This window comes from Mustela nivalis (assembly GCF_964662115.1).
Source record: "Mustela nivalis genome assembly, chromosome: 11".
Classification (NCBI taxonomy): Eukaryota; Metazoa; Chordata; class Mammalia; order Carnivora; family Mustelidae; genus Mustela; species Mustela nivalis.
In genome coordinates, this window is record NC_139030.1 from 94,090,849 (window position 1) to 94,096,869 (window position 6,021).

The following is a 6,021-nucleotide window of genomic DNA, read 5'->3' on the forward strand; positions in this document are numbered from 1 at the left end:
TGAAATCAAAAGTCAGGCGCTTAACTGACTGAGCCACCTAGGTGCCTCTCATCCTTGCTTTTCTAAAATCAGTCCCTTCAAGTCACATAAAAGGATCCCAGTAAATATTAGTGGAATAAATGAAATTGCTATTTCTGTGTCCAATAGGTTAGGTAGTTTTTCTTGATTCTCTTTCTCTAGAAAGTATAGTTTTGGAATCCAAGAGAAATGAGTTTGAATCTAGCTCTGCAATCACCATATGATCTTGTAAGCTGCCTGACGTATATGGGCCTTGATTTCCCCATCTGCAAATTTGCTGCACTTCTGGCCTGGGAGGCTTACACAGTCTTGCATTTACTCAGATATACCCACCAAAGGCTAGTTTATCTCTACTTTCTTCACCAACTGAGCCAGAGTAATTGTCTACTCCCTTAAGAAAATAAGTTATGAAAGATTCTCTATCTATAGATCTTACTAATGCATATTGACATTTCATAATTTTACCTTAAACAAATGCTAGAATTAACTATACTGTTAGAGAAAATCAGGGAAAATCATTTAAGTTTCCCTCATGATTTTTGAAGGAAATATGAGCAATTAACATGGACCAAATGAGAGTGTTTTTAAGTACCTTTTAAATTTCGAAGGCAGTATTCGCACTGCATTTGGGAATAGTCAGTATTTCATCCATGGGTAAATAAAACAGATTTCAATTATTGTATTATGGCAAAAACAGTTAAAAAAAAAACCCAGAATCCAATTAGTTAGCAAGATCCTTATTGCCAGTAAAAGATACATTTTCTAATAGGAAAAAAACTAAAACATAAACAGACTAAAACATAAACATACTATGGCATAGTAGCACATATTAAGAACTTTGGATTTCTTATACACAAATGACAAAGATGCATTGAAAGCCACGGTTAAACCACTTTGGCATTAAATCTTCAAAATGCTAAAAATTATTTGGAAGCAGCAATTAACAATACCAAGTACCAAATGACTGAAATGTTAGGATGAGTAAACTTTATGACAAAAGGAGTCAACCAGATCTTCATGTATCAATATGGCTGAATCTCTCAATATGATGTTGGGTGAAGGCAAAAGAAAGTCTCAGGATGGTACCGGTTAGGTAAGCTTTCAAAATGTAAATTACTATACAGCCTATTGTTTCACATACACCATCAAAATATTCGAACACACATAGGAAGGTTATATCATCTTCAGGATTGTAAAACCTTTCAGAAAGAAAGGAAAAGAAGCAAGAGAACTTTCATTTTCTCGAGGATGACTTATTTCATCAGAAAAGATCTGAACAAAGTTTAATATTAGCATTTGTTTAATCTATCTGGATGATGTTTCAGTATTTATTATAATATTTCTATATTTTTCTTTGAAAATTTTGTGAAGTTTCTAACTTAAAAATAAGGTGATAAAGAAATAATGAAATAGTAAAGTAAAGCAGATATTGCTGTGGCCAGTTTAAGATCGCATATTCAGTTCTTCTAGTAGAAAGAATTAAATTAAAATACATTCTTCATTTCGTAGAATAAAAAGTCATTCATTTGTATTCTTTCTGTCCCATTATTCTGCTTTAACATAGGAATTTTGAGTTTAAAGTAGGATGTAAAATAAAAAAAAAAGTTCTGTTTGTAAACTGTGCTAACCTATATATATTCTTTTGTTTATTCATGCAACAATTGTAAAGTAACAAGTACCAAACACAAAATAAATGACGCCTGCTATGACTCTTGGTAAATGCATTATTTATTTATTTATTTATTTATTTATTTATTTATTTATTTGCTTCTTTCAGAAATTTGGATAGAACCACTTAAGGACATAGGGGAATCTGATGGCGAGGCATTTCTGTGGCAACATGAAGTTATTCTCAAAGTAATTAATAGCTGGGGCTGGTCTTCCCCGAGTGCCTGCTGCCCTCAGATCTATGCATAAAACCTTGGGTACATCTACTTGCCTATTCTCTCTCTGCCTCAAATCCCTAATCTGTATAATGGGGGTGATCCCTGTATTTACTCCCAGAGTTCTTGTAAGGAATACAGGGGTTACTTGTGTAAAGTAAGTCATGCAAGTCACATCTGGCACATAGTAAGTGCTGAGAAAATACTACTGGTGTTTTTACCCATGGCAGGAGAAACAGGCTGAGCTCAGTTCTCATTTCATAGTTTTCAGTTCTCATTAAAAGAGTGAGAAAGAGGGTTTTTTAAAAATGTGGTCAAAAGAGAGTTAATTTTCACAAGTATGGATAACTCCTTTATTGCAGAGAATATAGGGTCTTTCTTACCTACTCAAGGAAGCAGTAAAATGGTAAAATTCGTTATGTTGTATTCTCAAAGGGCTAATAATATGTTCTGGCTTCTTTCTGCAAAAAAAAAAAAAAAAAAAAAAAGAGAGAGAGAGAGAATTTAGGAAATTAATCATTTAATCTGTGATCCATATAAATCTCTTACATCACGTAGATCAATACCAAATTCAACTTGCGGCTATCTCTTTTCTTATTGGGTAATTATGAGGCCATGAGATGAATTTCGTGATTGTTCTCTATAGTCACACACTGAGCATTTATAACCAGCTAAGTGCTCTTTCAGGTGTTTGGATTTGAGAAATGAAAATGCTTACAGATGCATAATTTTTCTCACTTTTTAGCTTCGCTCTAGTGAAGCTTCATAAGTATTATATCCAAGGAAAAATAAAATTTTAGATTGTTAAAAACTGGTTTCAGCTAATAAATAGAAGGCAGTTGTATTCTCTCACAAGAGAATATATTCATCCTGGTAAATTGTTAATTATATCTCTAAAGGACTGGGCCTCTAGCCCAGTCACATTGATTTCCTCCAGCACAGGATCGAGGGGAACTTTTTTAACAACTAATTAAATTTTCCCTACAGCGTACTAAACTTACTTTGACATTCGGATTCCTAAAAGTCATTCTGGATTAGTAGTTCTGCTTACAAATTTCACTAGAACAATACAGGCTACTTCTTACTGAAGTGGTTTCTAGAAATAAGCCCACTTATATAGGGCACTAGGTTTGCTTTGTATCTCTTCAGCCATTCAGGTGTCATCATCCTCAAGACATAAATGATTTGTCCTTACAAGCAAGGGCAGAGCTCAGGCCCAATTTGAAATCTTGCTCTTTTACAACAGGTAACTAAATCTAGGCACCTCTAAGAGTTAGCACCAGGGCTGTGTGATTTCACACCTGGGAGAGCGGATGGACCCATCATATATCCTCAAGGAAGAGGTTCCTCTCCAAGCAAAGGGCCTCAAGACTCAAATTTTGATAACTACTAATTCTTCTTCAAGACCCAACAGGAGGGACGCCTGGGTGGCTCAGTTGGTTGGACGACTGCCTTTGGCTCAGGTCATGATCCTGGAGTCCCGGGATCGAGTCCCGCATCAGGCTCCTAGCTCCATGGGGAGTCTGCTTCTCCCTCTGACCTTCTCCTCACTCATGCTCTCTCTCACTGTCTCTCTCTCAAATAAATAAATAAAATCTTTAAAAAAAAAAAGACCCAACAGGAAATGTGAATGTGGAAAGACAAGAAGCAAGCAGTTGGGTCGTTTCTTCTCCATCACCCTTCAAAGAAAAATGTGTATAAGGATATGAGCAGACAGGGTTTGATTCAAGCGTAACAAACACTGACTGAGCCAGGTCCTGTATTAAGTGCTTTTACATGTAATAGTTCACTTAATCTGTGAACATTAACACAGAATATGTAGCAGCAAACAAGTCTTTTAATGCATGTTAAAGTTAGAAAGGCTTAACATTAAAAAAAAAAAAAAGAATAAGGATAGAAAATTTGCAGGCGGGAAGAAACACAATAGAATTCTCCAATCCCTCATAAAATTTGATAGTTATTTTAGGAAAAAAAGTTTGCACTGCCCACACATCTGATCTGAACACAGCTTTTTTTTTTTTTTTTTTTTTCCACTTTAGTTAGGCTCAGTGGTTCTCAAATTTGGGATATATATAACATTATTATAGAGTCCTACGCAATAACTTTAGACTACTGAAAGCATTTTTAAGGGTAGCTTTGATTAAAAGCACATTAAACATTGTAGGTTGATTTTAGAGCAAAAATAGAATGGTAGAGCAGCTGTGCACCTTGTTAAAATGGAAAGCCTTAGGTATTTAATCAATGAATGCTAAATAGAATATCAAACTTTGTTTCTTCTTTAAATTCCCTATTTTCCTTAAATTCCTTAAAAAGCATGTTTTACACTTCATGATTTTGAAATACATGTCCGTGTATGTATCTAGGTGTGTAAATACACATTATACATGTATGCATGCATACATGTTTAAAAAACAAACAAACAAACAAGAAAGAATTGCATAGAACAAGGGTCAGCAAACTGTGGTCCCTAGACCAGATCAGGCCTGCTGCCTGTTTTTCTCAATACCGTGTTGTTGGCACATGGCCACATTCATTCATTTCTTTGTTGTTTTTGCTTGCTTCCGTGTTTCAATGCCACAGTCGAGGAGCTGCGACAGACACTGTATGGCCTTTCATGTATTTATATATGACCCAAATGTTTATTATTTGTCCCTTTACAAAAAAAATTTGTTCACATCTGTTATCAAAGAACACGTTCATCTGAGTAGTACTAAAAGCAATATTAAAAAACGAATATCCTGTCTTTTATAGTCTTTCCAAATATTAACTCAATAGTTAAATGTCAGTGAAAGTGAAATTCCAGCCCTGAACAGTTAAAAGCTAATTTCATTCTAACAGAATTGGGAAATTATTGGCCAAAGAATGAGATGATTATGAGAAAATGGCATAAAAAACTGAGTCGTAAAAATTTTAGTCATAAAAATAATGCCCCACTTACCCATCATCATGACTTTTGGGGTTTTTTGTTTGTTTGTTTGTTTGTTATAAAATTAAAATGGCTATGCTTTTTTCTAGACTTTATTTTATGAGAAAGAGATAAATGCCGCCTGGGATTTATTTTTTAAAAGCAATGTAGGGCCTATTCCATGAGGCACATAAAATTGGATAGTCATTTTATTTTATTTTATTTTTAAGATTTTATTTATTTATTTGACAGACAGAGATCACAAGTAGTCAGAGAAAGAGAGGGGGAAGCAGTCTCCCCGCTGAGTAGAGAGCCCGATGCAGGGCTCGATCCCAGGACCCTGAGATCATGACCTGAGCCGAAGGCAGAGGCTTAACCCACTGAGCCACCCAGATGCCCCTGGATAGTCATTTTAAATGAACACACCGCAGTTCAAAGCAATCGTTTTCATTCTAGATCAAAAAGATTAAATTACCTTAACACAGATTTTGTTATGAATATTATTTGACACAGTCTTAGTATATGATACCTTATATAGAGTGGCTGCAACATCCCTACACTGGTATTTGTTAGCATGCACCAGTGTTTCAAGTCTTCACACATGTTCACTCACTTATTCCTCACCATCACCCTGTGAGACAGGTGACTATTAAAAGCCCCACTTAAAGAAAGCCAAAGCCAACAGACTTTAAGTGCCCTATCCAACATCACATAGCTAGAAAGTGGACAATCCTCTCAACCATATACCAATTCTTTTTTTTTTTTGAAGATCTAATTAATTAATTTGAGAGAGAGAGATAGCAAGTTCAAGCACAGGTGCTCAAGAGCGGGGTGGGTGGGGTTTGGAGAGACAGTGTGGGTGGAACAGGGACAAACTCTAACCAGAACCTGTAGCCCAACATAGGACTTAATCTCACAACCCCGAGGTCATGACTTGAGCAGAAATCAAGAATAAGACGCTTAACCAACTTAACCACTCAGACCAACTTTTTAAAGACTCTGAGAATTGGTGTTAGGTCTTCAATTCTGGCTAAAGGCAATTTCAAAGAGGCATTGGGACTCAGTGAGAAGTGATATTTCACTTGTGGCAACTTTCAGTTTACTAGAAATACCTTCTAAGTCCCTATTTTATTCAGTATATTCAGCTTTTTGACCAATTTGAGAATGTCCTCAACTAGAGTTCTGTCTCTGTTCTCTGCTCCATTATTCCTACCA

The 6,021-nt window shown here is 35.6% G+C and overlaps 1 protein-coding gene across 33 annotated transcripts in view; it reads right to left on the minus strand.

Annotated features, from left to right (window-relative positions):
- The window catches only part of MAP2 (microtubule associated protein 2), a 290,836-nt gene that overhangs the window by 104,780 nt on the left and 180,035 nt on the right, over positions 1-6,021 (minus strand). For 31 of the 33 annotated variants that reach the window (XM_082691639.1, XM_082691640.1, XM_082691614.1 and 28 more), the window contains one exon: positions 2,285-2,362. The exons of the other annotated variants lie outside the window; for them this stretch is intronic. The gene's annotated coding sequence lies outside the window, so the exon portion shown is untranslated. The remainder of the gene's footprint in view (positions 1-2,284; positions 2,363-6,021) is intronic. 33 annotated transcript variants of the gene reach the window in all.